The 22,109-nt window shown below is 38.5% G+C and overlaps 1 protein-coding gene and 1 pseudogene across 1 annotated transcript in view; both read right to left on the reverse strand.

Moving 5' to 3' along the window:
* Nucleotides 1-22,109, reverse strand: part of LOC143670309 (protein phosphatase inhibitor 2-like) — a 42,492-nt gene that overhangs the window by 16,266 nt on the left and 4,117 nt on the right. The gene's annotated exons all lie outside the window — the stretch shown is intronic.
* On the reverse strand, nt 4,704-18,033 carry LOC143670920 (ATP-binding cassette sub-family F member 2 pseudogene; annotated as a pseudogene).

A 22,109-nucleotide genomic window follows, 5' to 3' on the forward strand; every position in this document is an offset into this window, starting at 1 on the left:
AGCTGACAGAGATGTTCCAGACTCATTGGCCTTCCTTGAGGAAGGTAACCTCTTGTTGGTGCCTTAATTTGGACACTTTCACTTCCTTAGGAATGTAACCTTGTAACTTATTAATTTTCCTTTTTAAAAACCATTTCATTTCTGTATATCACATTCTGGCAGCTTACAAACTAATACAACTCTATTTGAAATCTCTTAGCCACTGAAACTTTATATTGTTTCATTTCTCTTTCCGGTTTTGGCCAAGAAGTCTTTCTCAATCCCACAGTGCCAGGGCCTTGCTCATCCCTGAGAGTTATGTCCTATGTAGGAGGAAGGGCAGTGAGTTCATCTGCCAAGTTGGCTTTGACCGAGAGGTCATATCTGAGCAACAAAAGGTATTCTCTGGGGGTGACACTTGGGTATCATCATAAGTAGGCTTAACTTCTCTTTTGCAGGAATAAATTTCATAAGGGCAAGCCCCAAGATTGAGTGCTCAGCCTATTAAATTGTTAGTTCCCAGTGCTTGTGAGAATATTTGGAATTCCCCCTGTGGGGAAGCTTAATAGTTCCACTTTTTTTTTCTCCAGTCCCTCAAGGGACATTGCAAGTACTTTTTATTTTCTGCCCAAAATACTCCAGAACGTATCAGGGTATTATATTTAGCTATACAGAATAACAAGCTCTATTCCCTAAACTGACCATATAGGTTAAATTAGATAATGTGTTACAGAAAATATTCACTTGTACCAAATAAACACCTGTTCCTTTGGTTTCACAGAAGCTGAAGTTTTAAAATACAGCCAGTATCATCCTTTACTCTTTATTCTGACTTACCTTCATCCTAACCAATTTCTTTCATATTTCTAATTGAAGTCTGATCTCTTTTTAGCTTCTTTAAGAGCTGCTCTATGGAGTAATGCTGACTTCCAGGGCTGCAGTCATTACTCAAATCAAGGTATAGGATATACAGTATATAGAGGCATCTCACATACCCCTCCCAGTCCTTACGCTCAATGAAGATAACATTATGACTTCTCTTGCCTCCTTTTGAACTTTATATAAATGGAAATATTAGCATGTGCTCTTTTGTGTCTGGCTTCTATAGCTCAACCTGTTGTTGTGACATTCATCCATGTTGTAGCAGCAGCAATTATTTTTCATTAATATACAATATTCCATAGCAGAATACATTATTTGACTTACATGTAATGAATACTGAGACTATTTCCAGTCTGGGGTTATTGAAATTCACGCTTCTTTAAACATTTGTGTATAAGATTTTTAAATTACAAAATACGAAGATCCTATGTACATTTACCCAGTTTTCCCCAAAGATGACATCTTGTTAAACTATAGTACAATATCACAGCCATGATATGACATCAATTCAATCAAGATACTGAATATTTTCAACATCACAGGAACCCAGCAAATTGCTATTTTATAGTCACATCAATTTAGCTCCCACCTTTACTTCCTTCCTAATCCCTAAACTTTGATAAAACAGTTTATACAATTTGCATAATTTCAACACTTCAAGATTGTTATACAAATGGACTCATACAGTATGTAACATTTTGAGATTGGCTTTTCCTATTCAGTATAATTCTTTGGCTATTCATCCAAGTTGTTATGTGATTCAGTAGTTCATTTCTTTTAAATGTTGAGTGGTATGCATGCACTATGGTTTATTTAACCATTCACCTGTTGACGGGCATCTGGGTCATTTCCAGTTTGGGGCTATTATGAATAAAACTGCTATAAACATTCATGTACAGAATTTTGCATGAATTTACATTTTCATTTGTCTTGGATAGATGTCCGGAGGGTAACTACTGAGTCATATGCACATTTAGTCAGATGCACATTTAGTTTTCAAAGAAATTGCCAAACTGTTTTCCAAAATGGCTGTACCATTTGACATTCCCAACAGCAATGTATGAGTTATCCAGTTTCTCTGCATCCTCACCAGCATTTGATGTTGTCATTATTTTCTTTTTAGCTGTTATGACAGGTGTATAGTAACTTCGTTGTGGTTTTGACTTGCATTTCCCTAATGGCTAATGAGGTTAAACATATTTTCACATGCTTTTTTGTCATATGTACATCTTCTTTGGTGAAATATCTCTACATATCTTTTGCCCATTTTTAAAACGGATTATTTTTCTACTGTTGAGGCTTTTAATATATTATTGAGATAACATCATTCACCATACGGTCCATCCAAAGTATACAATCAGTGTCTCACAATTTCATCACATAGTTGTGCATTCATCACCATTATAATTTTTGGGGACATTTGCATCACTCCAGAAAAGAAAGAAAAAGAAAAAACCCATACATGTTATATTCTTTACTTCTCCCTCTCACTGACCACTAATATTGTAATTTACCCCATTTTAAACCCCTTATCCCCTCATTTTTTAGTTTTTGACCTTATTTTGTTTTACTCATCTGTCCATATCCTGATAAAGGCAGCATCAGACACAAGGTTCTCACAGTCAAACAGTCATATTGTAAAAGTTATACAATCATATTCAAGAATCAAGTGTTCTGGAATATAATTCAACAGTTCCAGGTACTTCCCTCTAGCTACTCCAGTACATCATAAGCTAAAAAGAGATATCTATATAATGCACAATAGAAACCTCCAGGGCAATCTCTCTAATCTGTTTGAAATCAGTCAGGCAGGGAAACTTTATTGTATCTCATTTTTCTCTTCCCCTTTTGGTGAAGAAGGCTTTCTTTTTTTTTCCATTTGTTTTAAATTTTGAAAGATAACATATATACAAAGAAGCAATAAATTTCCAAGTACATTTTAACAAGTAGTTATAGAACAGATTTTAAAGTTTGGTATGGGTTATGGTTCTGTGATTTTTCATTTTTTCTTCTAATTGCTCCAAGTCACTGGAAACCAACAGAAATATCAATATAATTCAGTCATACCCATTTGTTAAATCCTGTCTCCTCTGTTATACTCTTCCTTCTCTCTCTCTTTTTTTTTTTTGCAAAAAATAGCATACATACAGAAAAGCAATAAATTTCAAAATACATTGCAACAATTAGTTGCAGAACGGATTTCAGAGTTTGATATGGGTTACAATTCCACGATTTTAGGTTTTTACTTCTAGCTGCTTTAAGGTAATGGAGAGTAAAAGAAGTATCAGTATTATGATTCAGCACTCATACTCATTTGTTAAACCCTACCTTTTCTGTATAACTCCACCATCACCAAGAAGGCTTTCTTAGTCACATGATGCTAGGTCCTGGCTCATTCCCAGGAGTTGTGCCCATATTGCCAGGGAGATTTACACCCCTGGGAGTCATGTCCACATAGAGGGGGAAGGCAGTGAGTTCACCTACTGAGGTGGCTTAGAGAGGCTATATCTGAGCAACAAAAGAAGTTCTCTGGTGGTGACCCTTAAGCATAATTATAAGTAGGCTTAGCTTCTCCTTTGCAGGAATAAGTTTCAAAGCAGCAGGCCCTAAGACTAAGGGTTCAGCCTATTGAATTGGTTGTCCTGATTGCTTGTGAGAATATCAGGAATTCCCCAGATGGTGAAGTTAAATATTTTCTCCTTTCTCCCTGGTCCCCTAAGGGGACTTTGCAAATACTTTTTTATTTTCTGCCCAAATTACTCTGGGATGTATCGGGGATTATACTAACCTGTACAAACCAACAAGATCTCACTGCCTATTCAAATTATATTAGATAAATGTGCTACCCAAAATTCATGCAGAAGTTGAATTTTTAAAGTACAGACAAAGTCATCCTTTACCCTGTATTCTGATTTACTTTGGTCCTATCCTGATAAGCTTCATTAATATCTCTACTTGCAGGATTGGGCTTAGAGAGAGTGAGGCCACATCTGAGCAATGAAAGAGGACCTCCAGAAGTAACTCTTAGGCATACCTATAGGTAGGCTAAGCTTCTTCACTACCTACATAAGCGTCACAAGAGTAAGCCTCAAGATCAAGGGCTTAGCCTATGGATTTGGGTGTCCCTAATGTTTGACACAGTATCAGCGGATTCCCTGATGGTAAGGTTTAATAGTTCCATATTCTTTCTCCCATCCCTCAAGGGACTTTGCCAATACTTTTGATTATCTGCTTAATATATTCTGGGTTGTATCCAGCCATTACATTAAGTTATACAGGAGGTTTTTTTTTGTTTTTTTTTTTTGCTTCTGCTTTCTTTAATGTATGCTTTGTAGATGTCATGCAGGTCTAGAAGTTGCACTGTTAAATAATTACTTAAAAACCAGCCATGCCTAATAACCTGGTCCAGAGCGCCAAACTGGAAGCAGAAAGGAATGGGGTTGGTGGGGCTGGTGTTATTCCCCCAACATCACCAAAACCCAGAAAATGTGGATCCTAATCTCCTTCATGGCCAGATCCAGGGCTTGGGCCCTTGGGCTAACCCTCAGGTGCTTCTGGTTATATTACTATCCAGGTAAGCTAACCAGCAAGGGACTGGAGGGATGGCCAACTGACAAAAGTAACTTGAAGGAGGATAGGAAATGAAGAGGTACTGTCCAGGTTTAGATAAGATAACAGATAAGTGCACTAAGGCAGGTGGATGGGAGCAGGGAGAGAGGCTATGGGGAGGCAATATTGTACAAATGCAGGTGTGTAGCCACAGGGTCCTGTCCGGGTGACTGGTCAGGGTAGCAGCTGTTAGTCCCCAGATAGAGCTCCTGACCCAAGCCTGGGCTGAGGGCTCACACATTGTATGTCTTCTTGGCGAGCTGGGGCTCTTCATCTACCAGCTTGGACTTGAGGTGCTCCTTGTAGACCAAGATGTTTCCAGGCCACTTGGTGATTGTTTGTTTCTCACAGATCCAAATTTTCTGTGCAACCTACTGACTGAGACTGAATTCATGGCTGACTAGCATCATGTCACCCGCAATCTCATTGATGGCATCTGTCAGTGCATCAGTGGTCTCAATATCCAGGTGATTGATGGGCTCATCCAGGAAGAGCATGTGGGGGGGTTGCCAGGCCAGCCAGGCAAGCCAGGCCAGACACACTTGGCACTTCTGCCCATCTGAAAGGCTCCAGATTTGGCTCACCTGCTGTTTCCCAGTGACACTGTATCACCCAATGATCTTCCTAATTTTTTCCTTCTCCTTTATCTCAGGGTAGCGCTTCATCACTCCAAAGGCAAGAGAGCTAAGTCCAGCTGCTCTTGTAAATGCTGATGGTAGCATTCTATCTTGACATGAGAATGTTTTTAGATCATCCTGTCTGTGGGTAGCAGCTCTCCAGTTAGCAGCTTCAAAAGAGTTGATTTTCCTGTTCCATTGGGCCCTATAAGAGCCACTCATGTATCAAAGTCAATACCAAATTCTAGATTGTTGTAGATGCAAGGCCTATCTTTTGTATACTTGAAGCTCATGTTTTGTACCATAATGATGGGTGGAGGGATCTTGCCACATGGTGGAAAATAAAATGATGCTCACGGCCCTCCCCGTCAGTCCTGATGCCCTTATTTTCTGTAGCATTTTTTCCTTGCTCTGGGCCTGCTGGCCCAACTTGGCACTGCCATGACCAAACCTAGCAATATTGTTCTTCATGTGAGCTATCTGATCTTGCTCCCAGTGAGACCTCTTCATCTGGTTCTCCTCCAGCTCCAGTCGCAACTTCACATACTGATCATAATTACCTGTATAATACTTCAGTATCTTGTTGTGCATGTGAATGATGTTGGTACAGACACCATTCAGAAAAACTTGGGAATGGGAGACAAGTACCAAGATGTGCTTAAAAGTCTTGAGTTCTTCTTCCAACCACTCACAAGCATCTACGTCCAATGTTGATGGGCTTGTCCAGAAGTAGCATGAAAGGTCGAATAAAGAGGTCTCTGGAAAGGGCAACCTTCATCCTCCAGCCCCCACTGAAGTCTTTTAGCTTCTTGTGCTGCATGACAGGTGTGAAACCCAGTCCAGGTGAGATCCCTGGGCCCTTCATCTCTGCTTTGTCAGCATCCAGCTCCTTCAGGTGCTCATATAGATCCATTAGTTTCTCACACTCCACATCCTCATGAGCCAGCCACTCAGCTTCCTTCTCCAGTATGGCTCTCTCTTCTATTGCACATTGCAAAGGTGTCTTGTCACTAGGGGGTATCTTCGGAGTCAGATGGTAGATATCATTGTGCTCAGGGATGGGCATTTCACATTTCCCAATAGCAGAAAACAGCATAGACTTTCCAATTCCACCTAAGCCAATATGGTCTGAGTTTATTTCCAGTTTGGTGTCATTGAGCAGCTCTTGACCACGAAAGGTGAGTGAGAGGTTGATAATGTGAACATCAGTTCTGTTGGGGTGAGAGGCTAAAACACCAATAACAGCTCAAGCAGCAGCTTTCTTCATCTCAAAGTCCTCTAGCTCCTTGGTCAGCAAATCCACTTCTGTTGTCTCTCTGCCACTGACCTCCTCATTTTTCTCCTCTGTCACTTATGGTTCTGTGGCAGCATCTCTGTTTTCTTCATGCCACTTTCCAGGCCACTATTGAGCTTTGGCAGCTTCCTTCTTTTCGACTGCCTTCTTCTTGGCCAGGTCAGAGCCACAGGGATTCTTTCAAGGAGCTGGACCTAGCCACTCGGCCTCTCACTGTACAGGATTAAAGGCTCTATTCTTATTCTGAGCTCCCTGTATTTGGATTGTTAAAATGTTTATCCAGACAGGTTGAATTAGATTACGTGCTACAGAAAATCTAGGTTTCTCTGTTCATTTTTAAACAGTTTTATTCTCACATCATGCAATCCCACCTAAGTGAAAAAATCAATGGTTCTGTTTAGGTGAAAAAATCAATGGTTCTGGCCTTCGCCATCACCATCTATATGAGAACATTAACTTTTCTTCTGAAAAGAATCCCATACCACTCCCCCATGTCTCCCACTTATTTACATTTAGTTTTGGCATATTGTCTTTGTACATTCGATGGAAGCATATTACAATATTAGTGTTAACTACAGACCCTAGCTTGCACTGACTATATATTTTTTCTGTATACCATCCCATTTTCAATGCCTTGTAATGTTGATATTCACTTGTTCTCCTTCATACATTATTCTTTTTTTATTATTATTAATTAACGGAAAAAAAGAAATTAACCCAACATTTAGAAATCATACCATACTACATATGCAATCAGTAATTCTTAACATCATCACATAGATGCATGATCATCGTTTCTTAGTACATTTGCATCGGTTTAGAAGAACTAGCAACACCACAGAAAAAGATATAGAATGTTAACATAGAGAAAAAAAATAAAAGTAATAATAATAGTAAAAAAAAAACCTATAGCTCAGATGCAGCTTCATTCAGTGTTTTAACATGATTACTTTACAATTAGGTATTATTGTGCTGTCCATTTTTGAGTTTTTGTATCTAGTCCTGTTGCACAGTCTGTATCCCTTCAGGTCCAATTACCCATTATTTTACCCTGTTTCTAACTCCTGCTGGACTCTGTTACCAATGACATATTCCAAGTTTATTCTCGAATGTCGGTTCACATCAGTGGGACCATACAGTATTTGTCCTTTAGTTTTTGGCTAGACTCACTCAGCATAATGTTCTCTAGGTCCATCCATGTTATTACATGCTTCATAAGTTTATCCTGTCTTAAAGCTGCATAATATTCCATCGTATGTATATACCACAGTTTGTTTAGCCACTCTTCTGTTGATGGAGATTTTGGCTGTTTCCATCTCTTTGCAATTGTAAATAATGCTGCTATAAACATTGGTGTGCAAATGTCCGTTTGTGTCTTTGCCCTTAAGTCCTTTGAGTAGATACCTAGCAATGGTATTGCTGGGTCGTATGGCAATTCTATATTCAGCTTCTTGAGGAACCGCCAAACTGCCTTCCACAGTGGTTGCACCATTTGACATTCCCACCAACAGTGGATAAGTGTGCCTCTTTCTCCGCATCCTCTCCAGCACTTGTCATTTTCTGTTTTGTTGATAATGGCCATTCTGGTGGGTGTGAGATGATATCTCATTGTGGTTTTGATTTGCATTTCTCTAATGGCCAGGGACATTGAGCATGTCTTCATGTGCCTTTTGGCCATTTGTTTTTCCTCTTCTGATAGGTGTCTATTCAAGTCTTTTTCCCATTTTGTAATTGGGTTGGCTGTTTTTTTGTTGTTGTTGAGTTGAACAATCTCTTTATAAATTCTGGATACTAGCCCTTTATCTGATATGTCATTTCCAAATATTGTCTCCCATTGTGTAGGCTGTCTTTCTACTTTCTTGTTGAAGTTCTTTGATGCACAAAAGTGTTTAATTTTGAGGAGCTCCCATTTATTTATTTCCTTCTTCAGTGCTCTTGCTTTAGGTTTAAGGTTCATAAAACCGCCTCCAATTGTAAGTTTCATAAGATATCTCCCTACATTTTCCTCTAACTGTTTTATGGTCTTAGACCTAATGTTTAGATCTTTGATCCATTTTGAGTTAACTTTTGTATAGGGTGTGAGATACGGGTCTTCTTTCATTCTTTTGCATATGGATATCCAGTTCTCTAGGCACCATTTATTGAAGAGACTGTTCTGTCCCAGGTGAGTTGGCTTGACTGCCTTATCAAAGATCAAATGTCCATAGATGAGAGGGTCTATATCTGAGCACTCTATTCGATTCCATTGGTCGATATATCTATCTTTATGCCAATACCATGCTGTTTTGACCACTGTGGCTTCATAAAATGCCTTAAAGTCAGGCAGCACGAGACCTCCAGCTTCGTTTTTTTTCCTCAAGATGTTTTTAGCAATTCGGGGCACCCTGCCCTTCCAGATAAATTTGCTTATTGGTTTTTATATTTCTGAAAAATAAATTGTTGGGATTTTGATTGGTATTGCATTGAATCTGTAAATCAATTTAGGTAGGATTGACATCTTAACTATATTCAGTCTTCCAATCCATGAACACGATATGCCCTTCCATCTATTTAGGTCTTCTGTGATTTCTTTTAACAGTTTTTTGTAGTTTTCTTTATATAGATTTTTTTGTCTCTTTAGTTAAATTTATTCCTAGGTATTTTATTCTTTTAGTTGCAATTGTAAATGGGATTCGTTTCTTGATTTCCCCCTCAGCTTGTTCATTACTAGTGTATAGAAATGCTACAGATTTTTGAATGTTGATCTTGTAACCTGCTACTTTGCTGTACTCATTTATTAGCTCTAGTAGTTTTGTTGTGGATTTTTCCGGGTTTTCGACGTATAGTATCATATCGTCTGCAAACAGTGATAGTTTTACTTCTTCCTTTCCAATTTTGATGCCTTGTATTTCTTTTTCTTGTCTAATTGCTCTGGCTAGAACCTCCAACACGATGTTGAATAATAGTGGTGATAGTGGACATCCTTGTCTTGTTCCTGATCTTAGGGGGAAAGTTTTCAATTTTTCCCCATTGAGGATGATATTAGCTGTGGGTTTTTCATATATTCCCTCTATCATTTTAAGGAAGTTCCCTTGTATTCATATCCTTTGAAGTGTTTTCAACAGGAAAGGATGTTGAATCTTGTCAAATGCCTTCTCTGCATCAATTGAGATGATCATGTGATTTTTCTGCTTTGATTTGTTGATATGGTGTATTACATTAATTGATTTTCTTATGTTGAACCATCCTTGCATACCTGGGATGAATCCTACTTGGTCATGATGTATAAATCTTTTAGTGTGTTGTTGGATACAATTTGCTAGAATTTTATTGAGGATTTTTGCATCTATATTCATTAGAGAGATTGGTCTGTAGTTTTCTTTTTTTGTAATATCTTTGCCTGGTTTTGGTATGAGGGTGATGTTGGCTTCATAGAATGAATTAGGTAGTTTTCCCTCCGCTTCGATTTTTTTGAAGAGTTTGAGGAGAGGTGGTACTAATTCTTTCTGGAATGTTTGCTAGAATTCACATGTGAAGCCGTCTGGTCCTGGACTTTTCTTTTTAGGAAGCTTTTCAATGACTGATTCAATTTCTTTACTTGTGATTGGTTTGTTGAGGTCATCTATGTCTTCTTGAGTCAAAGTTGGTTGTTCATGTCTTTCCAGGAACCCGTCCATTTCCTCTAAATTGTTGTATTTATTAGCGTAAAGTTGTTCATAGTATCCTGTTATTACCTCCTTTATTTCTGTGAGGTCAGTAATTATGTCTCCTCTTCCATTTCTGATCTTATTTATTTGCATCCTCTCTCTTCTTCTTTTTGTCAATCTTGCTAAGGGCCCATCAATCTTATTGATTTTCTCATAGAACCAACTTCTGGTCTTATTGATTTTCTCTATTGTTTTCATGTTTTCAATTTCATTTATTTCTGCTCTAATCTTTGTTATTTCTTTCCTTTTGCTTGCTTTGGGATTAGTTTGCTGTTCTTTCTCCAGTTCTTCCAAGTGGAACAGTTAATTCCTGCATTTTTGCCTTTTCTTCTTTTCTGATATAGGCATTTAGGGCAATAAATTTCCCTCTTAGCACTGCCTTTGCTGCATCCCATAAATTTTGATATGTTGTGTTTTCATTTTCATTCACCTCGAGGTATTTACTAATTTCTCTTGCGATTTCTTCTTTGACCCACTCGTTGTTTAAGAGTGTGTTGTTGAGCCTCCACATATTTGTGAATTTTCTGGAACTCTGCCTATTTTTGATTTCCAACTTCATTGCTTTATGATCTGAGAAAGTTTTGTGTATGATTTAAATCTTTTTAAATTTGTTAAGACTTGCTTTGTGACCCAGCATATGGTCTATCTTTGAGAATGATCCAGGAGCACTTGAGAAAAAGGTGTATCCTGCTGTTGTGGGATTTAATGTCCTATAAATGTCTGTTAAGTCTAGCTCCTTTATAGTAATATTCAGATTCTCTATTTCTTTATTGATCCTCTGTCTAGATGTTCTGTCCATTGATGAGAGTGGTGAATTGAAGTCTCCAACTATTATGGTATTTGTGTCTATTTCCCTTTTCAGTGTTTGCAGTGTATTCCTCACGTATTTTGGGGCATTCTGGTTCGGTGCGTAAATATTTATGATTGTTATGTCTTCTTGTTTAGTTGTTCCTTTTATTAGTATATAGTGTCCTTCTTTGTCTCTTTTAACTGTTTTACATTTGAAGTCTAATTTGTTGGATATTAGTATAGCCACTCCTGCTCTTTTCTGGTTGTTATTTGCATGAAATATCTTTTCCCAACCTTTCACTTTCAACCTGTGTTTATCTTTGGGTCTAAGATGTGTTTCCTGTAGACAGCATATGGAAGGATCCTGTTTTTTAATGCATTCTGCCAATCTATGTCTTTTGATTGGGGAATTCAGTCCATTAACATTTAGTGTTATTACTGTTTGGATAATATTTTCCTCTACCATTTTGCCTTTTATATTATATATATCATATCTGACTTTCCGTCGTTCTACACTCTTCTCCATACCTCTCTCTTCTGTCTTTTCGTATCTGACTCTAGTGCTCCCTTTAGTATTTCTTGCAGAGCTCGTCTCTTGGTCACAAATTCTCTCAGTGACTTTTTGTCTGAGAATGTTTTAATTTCGCCCTCATTTTTGAAGGACAATTTTGCTGGATATAGGAGTCTTGGTTGGCAGTTTTTCTCTTTTAGTAATTTAAATATATCATCCCACTGTCTTCTAGCTTCCATGGTTTCTGCTGAGAAATCTACACATAATCTTATTGGGTTTCCCTTGTATGTAATGGATTGTTTTTCTCTTGCTGCTTTCAAGATCCTTTCTTTCTCTTTGACCTCTGACATTCTAACTAGTAAGTGTCTTGGAGAACGCCTATTTGGGTCTAATCTCTTTGGGGCGCGCTGCACTTCTTGGATCTGTAATTTTAGGTCTTTCATAAGAGTTGGGAAATTTTCAGTGATAATTTCTTCCATTAGTTTTTCTCCTCCTTTTGCCTTCTCTTCTCCTTCTGGGACACCCACAACACGTATATTTGTGTGGTTCATATTGTCCTTGAGTTCCCTGATACCCTGTTCAAATTTTTCCATTCTTTTCTTGATAGTTTCTGTTTCTTTTTGGAATTCAGATGTTCCATCCTCCAAATAACTAATTCTGTCTTCTGTTTCTTTAAATCTATCATTGTAGGTATCCATTGTTTTTTCCATCTTTTCTACTTTATCCTTCACTTCCATAAGTTCTGTGATTTGTTTTTTCAGTTTTTCTATTTCTTCTTTTTGTTCAGCCCATGTCTTCTTCATGTCCTCCCTCGATTTATCGATTTGGTTTTTGAAGAGGTTTTCCATTTCTGTTCGTATATTCAGCATTAGTTGTCTCAGCTCCTGTATCTCATTTGAACTATTGGTTTGTTCCTTTGACTGGGCCATATTTTCAATTTTCTGAGCGTGATCCGTTATCTTCTGCTGGCGTCTGGGCATTCAGTCAGATTTCCCTGGGTGTTGGACCCAACAGGTTGAAAGATTTTTCTGTGAAATCTCTGGGTTCTGTTTTTCTTATCCTGCCCAGTAAGTGGTGCTCGTGGCACACGTTTGTCTGTGGGTCCCACCAGTAAAAGGTGCTGTGGGTCCTTTAACTTTGGAAAACTCTCGCCGTGGGGGAGATTCGCCAGCTGAAGTGGCTTGAAAGAGTGCCAGCCGGCCCGGGGGTCCGAACGTGGGGAGGGTCGCCAGCCGCCGCAGCTCGTGAGAGCGCCTGTCCAAATTTCCTAGTCGGCCCGGGACACCAAGCGTGGCAGGAGGGCGCCAGCCGCCGTGGCCCAGGAGAGTGCACTGTTCCCATCTGGACCAGGAATCACGTGTTTGGAAGGGACCCCCCCCCCCGGTCACCGTTCTCCATGGCCTGGGGTTTTCCAATCCAATTCTCTCAGTTGATCCGGGGGGCAGCACGTGGTGGGGGCGCCAGCCGCCATGGCTTGAGGGGACCGCCTGCCCAATTGTCCCAGCTGGCCCGGGAAGGAGGAAGGGAGGGACTCCGGCCACTTGCCGCCCCCTCCGGGAAAGTCCGCGCCCCTTGGTGATCTCACCGGAGCGGGTTCTCTCAGCCAGTCAGCCATTCCAGGATGGGGTACGCTGTCTTTTTGATCTCTGTCATGGCTCCGGGAGCTGTTCTGTATCGTTTCTACTCCCCTAGTAGCTGTTCTGGAGGAGGAACTAAGATCTGCACGTCTTACTAAGCCGCCATCTTCTCCGGCAGTCCTCCATACATTATTCTTATATTCGTACATTTAATCATTATCATTACCCACTCTAGGCATTCCTAAATTTTACTGCCACAGTCTTTGTCCTGTAACTTTCCTCACATTCAGCTTCATGTAGTGTACTTTATATTATGGTGCTTTCATCAGATAGTATTGTGCTATCCATTTCTGAATCTGTTCAATTGGTTCTGTTGTACATTCTGTACTCCTCCAGCACCAAATGCCCAATCTCTATTCTTTTTCTATCTCCTGGTAGTCTGTATTCTTAACTTTAACTCTCAAAGTTCACTCATTAATGTTAGTTCATATCAGGGAGACTATACAGTATTTGTCCTTTTGTTTCTGGCTAATTTCACTCAGCATAATGTCCTCAAGGTTCATCCTTCATGTTATATGCTTCATGACTTTAATCTGTCTTACAGCTGTGTAATATTTCATCGTATGTATATACCACAGCTTATTTAGCCACTCGTCCAATGATGGACATTTAGGCCGCTTCCATCTCTTCACAATCATCAGTAATGCCACTATGAACTTCAATGTGCAAATGTCCATTTGTGTTGTTGCTTTCAGTTCCTCTGAATATATATCTAGTAATGGGATTGCTGGATCCTATGGCAATTCTATACTTACCTTCCTGAGGAATTGCCAAACTGCCTTCCAGAGCAGTTGCACCATTCTACATTCCCACCAACAGTGGATAGTGTGACTCTTTCTCCACATCCTCTACAGCATTTGTCATTTTCTTCTTTTTTGATAATGGCCATTCTACTGGGTATAAGATGATATCTCGTGTGGCTTACTTTGGAATTTTGAAAGTTCTTTATAAATGATAGGTTCTAGTACTTTGTCAGCTATGTGGTTTGAAAATATTTTTTCCTACTCTTTAGCTTGTCTTTTCATTTTCTTAACTGGGTCTTTCATAGAAACAGCTTTCATTCAGTGAAATCCAGTGTATCAAATTTTGAGTTTGTGGATCATGCTTTTGGCATCAATTCTATAATGCCTCTTGCTTACTTCCAGAACCCAAAGATATTCTCCTATATTTTTACTAAACGCTTAATATTTTCACATTTTACACCTAAATCTGTGATCCATTTTCAATTATTATTTGTATAAGGTTTGAGACTTAGATAAAGGTTCATTTTTTGGCCTATGGGTGAGTAATTGCTCTAGATCTGTTTATTGAAAAGGCTATCATTTCTCCATTGAATTGCTTTAGCACCTTTGTAAAAAGTCACATGGGTATATTTATGTGGATATATTTCTGGGTTCCTTATTTATATAAGCCTTAATATCAGGTAGAATGATTGCTCCTAGGTTATTCTTCTTTTTCAAAGTTGTTTTAGGTATTTTAGTTACTTTGTATTTCTAAATATATTATAGAATAAGATAAGGTTTTGATATGAATTACATTAAAACTATATTTCAGTTTGGGGAGAATTAGCATCTTTACAATGTTGAGTCTTCTAATCCATGAACAGAATATCTTTCTATTTATTTAGATTTTATTTGATTTCCTTATTTCATAATTTTCAGTACACAAGTCCTGTACATGTTCTGTTGGATTTACATGTATATATTTTTTAGGGATTATGAATGGTAACGTTTCAGTTTGCTAAAGCTACCAGAATGCAATATACCAGAAATAGATTGTTTTTTTTAGAGTGGATTTATTAAATTACAAATCTACAGCCCTAAGGCCATGAAAATGTCTGAATTAGGGCATCCAGAGAAAGATACCTTGACTCTGGAGAAAGGCCAATGGTGTCTGGGATTTCTCTGTCACAAGGGAAGACACATGGCAATGTCTGCTGTCCTTGTCTTCCAGTTCTGGTTTCAAACAGCTCTCACAACTCCTGTTTCCAGTGGCTTTCAGTCTGGGCATCTGTGGTTCCTCACTGAGCTTCTCTGGGGAAGATCCTGGGTTCCATCTCTTAGCTTAGCATCTACAAATGTCTGTGTCTTGGTTTCATCTCTCTGCTCTCTGTTGGCTCTGAGTGCTCGCTCTCTCTCCATGAACTCTTCTAAGGTCTTCACTAAACTAATTAAGACCCACCTTGAATGTGCAGGATCACATCTCCATGGAAATAATCTAATCAAAAAGTCCTACACACAATATGTCTGCACACACAAGATTGAATTAAAACAGCATGGCTTTTCTGGGGTACATAACAGTTTCAAACCAGCACATGATATATGTACTTATATAATTGTGCTAAAATCAGGTAGTATTGTGCTATCCATTTCTGAATTTTTATAGTCAGTCCTGTCAGACAATCTGTATTCCTTCAGCACCAATTGCCCAATCTCTCTGTGTGCTGGTTTGAATCTGTGGTGGACTCCACAAAAGCCCTGTCCTTTAATCCTCATTCAATATTGCTGGCTGGGACCTTTTTGATTGTTCCCAAGGAGATGTGACTCACCAATTGTGAGTATTAACCTTGGATTAGAGGGAGATATGACTCCACCCATTCCAGTTGGGTCTTGATTAATTCACTGGAATCCTTTAAAAGAGGAAGCATTTTGGAGAAAACTTGAGAATGACAACAGAGCTGCGAGGCTGAGTCCACCAGCCAGAGACCTTTGGAAAATGTCCCCAGGGGAGCTTCATTAAACAAGAAGCCTGGAGAGGATGCTAGCTGGCATTGCCATGTTCACCATGTGCCTTTTCAGTTGAGCCCTGAACTTCATTGGCTTTTCTTGAGTGAAGGTAACCTCTTGTTGGTGCCTTAATTTGAACATTTTTATAGACCTGCTTTAATTGAGACATTTTCATGGCCTTAGAACTATAAACTTGTAACTTTTTAAATTTTCCTTTTCTAAAATCCTTTCCATTTCTGGTGTATTGCATTCTGGTAGCTAGCAAACTAGAACACTACCTATTTCTATCTCCAAATAACTATGTTCTTAACTTCAATTCTCCAAGTTCACTCATTAATGATAGATCACATTAGTGAGACCATACACTATTTGTCATTTTGTTTCTGGCTAATTTCACTTGGCATAATGTCCTCAAGTTCCATCTACATTTCTACATGCTTCATGACTGTATTCTGTCTTACAGCTGTGTAATAGTCTATATATGTATATACCATAGCTTGTTTAGACACTCATCCATTGATGGACATTTGGGCTGTTTCTATCTCTTGGCAATCATAAATAATGCTGCTATAAACATTGGTGTGCAAATGTTCATTTGTGTCCTTGCCCCCATGTCCTCTGAATAGATATCTAGCAATGGGATTGCTGGATCATAAGGCAATTCTATACTTAGCTTCCTGAAGAACTGCCAAATTGCCTTCCAGAGTGGTTGTACCATTTTAAATTCCACCAATAGTGGATAAGTGTGCCTCTTTCTCCACATCCTCTCCAGCACTTGTCATTTTCTGTTTTTATAATGGCCATTCTAGTGGGTGTCAGTTGATATCTCATTGTGGTTTTGATTTGTATTTTTCTAATGGCCAGTAAAGTTGAGCATCTTTTCATGTGCCTTTTAGTCATTTGTATTTCCTCTTCTGAGATGTGTATGTTCATGACTTTTGCCCACTTTTTAAATTGGGTTGTTTGTCTTTTTGTTATTGAATTGTAGCTTCTTTTCCATGTACGTTAATGGAATTTTGATTGGTACTGTGTTGAATCTGTAGATCAATTTGGGTAGAGTTTGACATCATAACTGCATTTAATCTTCCTATCCATGAACATGGAATGTCTTTCCACCTGTTTAGATCTTCTTTGGTTTCTTTTAACAATTTATGTAGTTCTCTGTGGACAAGTGCTTTACATCCCTAGTTAAGTTCATTGGTAGATACTTGATTCTTTTATTTACTATTTTGCATGGAATTTTTCCTTAATTGACTCCTCAGTTAGGTCATTGTTTGTGTATAGAAATATTACTGAGTTTTGCACATTAATTTTTATAACCTTCTGTCTTGCTGAATTTGTTTATTATCTCAAGTAACTTTGATGTAGATTTCTTAGGATCATCCAAGTATAGTATCATGTCATCTGCAAATAATGAAAGTTTTATTTCTCCATTTCCAATTTGAATGCGTTTTATTTATTTTTCCTTCCTGATTGCTCTCACTAGAACTTCTATTACAATGTCGAATAATAGTGGTGACAGATGGCATTCTTGTCTCTTTCCTGATTTTTGGGGGAAAGCTTTCAGTCTCTCACCATTGAGTATGATGCTGGCTATGGGTTTTTTATATATGCCTTTTATCATGTTGAGGGGAAGTTACCTTTGATTCCTACTTTTTGAAGTGTTTTATCAGAAAAAGATATTGAATTTTATTGAATGCTTTTTCAGCATCAATCAAAATGATCATATAATTTTTCCCTCTCGATTTGTTCATATGCTGTATTACATTAACTGTTTTTCTTGTGTTGAACCATCCTTTCATTACTGGTATAAACTCGACTTGGTTATGGTATATAATTATTTTATAGTTCTTTTAACATGCTTTTGGATTTGATTTGCTAATATTTTATTGAGAATGTTTACATCTATGTTTATTAGGGAGATCAGTCTATAGTCTTCCTTTCTTGTAGCATTTTTAATTGGTTTTGGTATAAAAGTGATGTTAGCTTCATCAAATGAGTTAGTGTTCCTTTTTCCTCAAATTTTTGGAAAAGTTTGAGCCGGATTGGTGTTAGTTCTTTTTGGGAATGTTTGATAAAATTCCCCTGTGAAGCAGTGCAGACAACCAAAGCAATAGGCTGAGCCCCCAATCTTGGGGTTTGTTCATATGAAACTTAACCCCACAAAGTATAGGCTAAGACTACTTAAAATTAGGCCCAAGAGTCACCCCCAGGAGAACGTCTTTTGTTGCTCAGATGTGGCCTCTCTCCCAAGCCAACACAACAAGCAAACTCACCGTCTTCCCCCGGTCTACATGGGACATGACTCCCAGTGGTGTGGACCTTCCTGGCAATGTGGGACAGAAATCCTAGAATGAGCTGAAACCCAGCATCAGGGATTGAGAAAAACCCTGCAGTGAGCTGAGACTCAGCATTAAGGGATTGAGAAAATCTTCTCGACCAAAAGGGGGAAGAGTGAAATGAGACAAAATAAAGTGTCAATGGCTGAGAGATTTCAAACAGAGTTGAGAGGTTATCCTGGAGGTTATTCTTACGCATTAAATAGATATCACCTTGTTAGTCAAGAAGTAATGGAGAGGCTGGAAGAAACTGCCCAATGTAGAGCTGTGTTCCAGTAGCCATGTTTCTTGAAGATGACTGTATAATGTTATAGCTTTCACAATGTAACTGTGTGATTGTGACAACCTTGTGTCTGATGCTTCTTTTATCTAACATCAACAGATGAGTAAAACATATGGAATAAAAATAAATAATAGGGGGAACAAATGTGAAAATAAACTTAGATTGAAATGCTAGTGATCAATGAAAGGGAGGGGTAAGGGGTATGGTATGTATGAATGTTTTTCTGTTGTCTTCTTATTTCTTTTTCTGAATTGATGTAAATGTTCTAAGAAATTATCATGATGACAAATATGCAACTATGTGCTGAGATTGTGAATTACTGATTATATATGTAGAATGGAAAAAAAATACCAACAAAATAAATAATAGGGAGGGATGAGGGATTTAAAAATTAGGTTAAAAAAAAAAATCCTGTGTGAAGCCACCTGGTACTGTGCTTTTCTTTGTAGGAAGATTTTGGTGACTGTTTGACTCTCTTTACTTGTGATTGGTTTGTTGAGATCTTCTATTACTTCTTAAGTCCTTGTAGTTTGTTTGTGTGTTTCCAGGAATTTGTCCATTTCATCTAAGTTTTCTAGTTTCTTGTTATATAGTTGTTCATAGTATCCTATTACGATTTTTTTTTTATTTCTTCAGGGTAATGACTCCCGTTTCCTTTCTGATTTTGTTTATTTGCATCCTCTCTCTCTTTTTTTCTTTGTCAGTCTTGCTAGTGGCCCATTGATTTTATTGATTTTTCTCAAAGAACCAGCTTTTGGCTTTATTGATTCTTTCTATTGTTCTTTTGTTCTCCCTTTCATTTAACTCTGCTATAATTTTTATTTCTCTTCTTCTATTTGCTTTGGGTTAGTCTGTTGTTCTTTTTGCAAATTCCTCTAAATGAGCAGTTAAGTCCTCAATATTTGCTCTCTCTCTCTCTCTTTTTTTTTTTTTTTTTTTTGCATGGACAAGCACTGGGAATTGAACCTGGGTCTCTGGCATGGCAGGTGAGAACTTTGCCTGCTGAGCCACTGTGGCCCGCCCTCTTCTTTTTTAATATAGGCATTCAGGGCAATAAATTTCCCTCTCAGCATAGCCTTTGCTGCATCCCATAAGTTCTGATATGTTGTATTCTTGTTTTCATTTGCTTCCAGATAGCTACTAATTTCTCTAGTAATTTCTTCCTTGACCCACTTATTGTTTAAATGTGTGTTATTTAATCTCCATATATTTGTGAAAGTTCTTGTTCTTTGGTGGTTTTTGATTTCCAGTTTCACTCCATTGTGATCAGAGAAAGTACTTTGAATAATGTCAATGTTTTAAAATGTATAAAGACTTGTTTTGTGCCCCAGCATATGATCTGACCTGGAGGATGTTCCATGAGCATAAGAGAACAATGTATATCCTGGTTTTTGGAATATAACAACCTATATATGTCCGTTAGGTTTAATTCATTTATCAAATTGTTTAAGTTCTCTATTTCCTTGTTGATCTTCTGTCTGGTTGTTCTGTCTATAGATGAAAGTAGTGTGTTGAAGTCTCCTACTATTATTGTTTAAACGTCTATCGGTCTCTTCAATTTTTCCAATGTCTGTCTCATGTACTTTTGAGCTCCTTGATTGAGAGCATAGACATTTATGATTATTATTTCTTCTTGGTTAATTGTCCCTTTTACTAATATATAGTGTCCTTCTTTGTCTCTTATGATGTTTTTACATTTAGAGTCTATTTAGTCTGATATTAGTAGAGCTACTCCTGCTTTCTTTTGGTTACAGCTTGCATGGAACATCTTTTTCCATCCTTTCATTTTCAATCTATTTGTATCCTTGTGTCTAGATGAATCTTTTGTAAACAATATATAGCTAGATTATATCTCTTAATCCATTCTTCCAATCTATATCTTTTAATTGGTCGGTTTAGTTAATTAACATTCAAAGTTATTACTCTAAAGGAGTTTGTGGAATCCACCATCTTATCCTTTGAATTTTATTTGTCAGTTTTCTATGTTCTTTTCTCACTTTCTCTTTTTTATCCTTTAAGTTACCATTACTGGTAGTCTTCACATCTGTGCCCTCCTACCGATCTCCCTTTCCTGTCTTTTTTTTTTCCAGATGGCAAAACTCTCTTTAGTATTTCTTGTAGAGCTGATCTCCTGTTGACATATTCTCTCAGCATTTGTTTGCCTGTGAAAATTTTTTAACCTCTCCCTCAGTTTTGAAGGACAATTGGCTGGAGGTCTTTCTCTTTCAGGATCTTAAATAAATCATATCTCTGCCTTCTCACCTCCAAAGTGCCAGTTGAGTAGTCTGAACTCAGTCTTATGTGGTTTCTTTTTATGTAGTAGATTGATTTTCTCTTGCCTGTTTCAGGGTTTTCTATTTCTCTTCACTTGACAGACTGATTAGTATGTGTTTTGGTGTAGGCCTATTTGGATTTGTTCTATTTGGAGTTCATTGCGCTTCTTTAATTTATATGTTTTTGTCTTTTATAAAGGTTGGGAAGTTTTCTCCCATTATATCCTCAACTAATTTTCCTAGCCCCTTACTCTTCTCTTCTCCTTCTGGAACACTGATGATTGTTATATTTGTGCACTTTGTTTCATCCATTTCCCTGAGATCCAATTGCAATTCTTCTAACTTTTTTGTCATTTACTCTTCTGTGTGTTCAAAATCAGTTGTCCTGTCCTCTGGTTCACTTGTTCTTTCTTCCGCCTCTTGAAATTTGCTGTCATGTTTCTCTAGTATATTTTTATTTGGTCTATTGCATCTTTAATCTCTATGATATTTGCTACTTTTCTATTCTTTCAAATTCGTCTTTATGCTCTTCTAGTGTCTTTTTGATCTCCTTTATGTTATTAGTCATCCCAGTGATTTTATTTATTAAAGGTATATGGACATCTTTGATTAGTTGTTCCAAAGTCTGTGTCACCTCTGGTGTTTTAATTGGGCCCTTAGACTGGATTGTATCTGTCTGCATTTCATATGGTAGTGATCTTCTATTGTCTTTGTGGTATGTAAATATGTTGATGAGGTTATTTGGATGTTGATTTCCTTCAGTAATCTAAACTTGTGTATTTGCAGTATGGATGTGGAGCAGGATATATGGTGTGGGGAGGGGCACGGTAGAGTGATGATGGGTTGTGGTGCAGATATACACATGGGTTGGGGACTCTACACTAGTGCCAGTGAGCATGGGGTGCAGGTCACAGGGTTGGGGACAAGCGGTGTGGGGGCCATGGAGGTGAGGTGCAGCTTACTTGGAGCTTGTACTTGGAGCACAGGAGCAGGGTGCGCATAGGGGACAAAGGGATAGGGCACAGCAAGAGGTGTGTTTGGGGCTGAATAGCTGTGCTGGGGCTGGTATGTGGGCAGGATGCAAGTTGGCATGTGAAGTGTGTGGGTCGTGGGTGTTAAGGTGTGGCTTTCAGGGCACACAAGTCAGGGCACAAGCAGCTTGGGGCATGTGTGCATCCTTGCACAGGGGGAGGTTCCAGGGGTCTGGGATGTGTGTATGTAGGGGTGGTGCATAGGTCACAGAGCTGGTGGGATGTTTCAGGAGTGGGTGATGATGGGTGGATGGGGCCCTGGCATGGGTCTGCAGGTGCAGGGGTGAAGTGGGGTAGGTGTGCCCACTTGTGTAAGGCAGAGGCTATGTGGCACACATGTGACTGAGAGCACCTGCCAGGTGTGGGAGAAGGGCACCTATGCTGTAAGGCGGGGCAAACATGTGCACCTGTGCAGGGTGGGCAGTGGGGTGCATGGGTCAAGAGGTCCCCAGA

The sequence above is a fragment of the Tamandua tetradactyla genome, chromosome X, assembly GCF_023851605.1.
Source record: "Tamandua tetradactyla isolate mTamTet1 chromosome X, mTamTet1.pri, whole genome shotgun sequence".
Taxonomy (NCBI): Eukaryota; Metazoa; Chordata; class Mammalia; order Pilosa; family Myrmecophagidae; genus Tamandua; species Tamandua tetradactyla.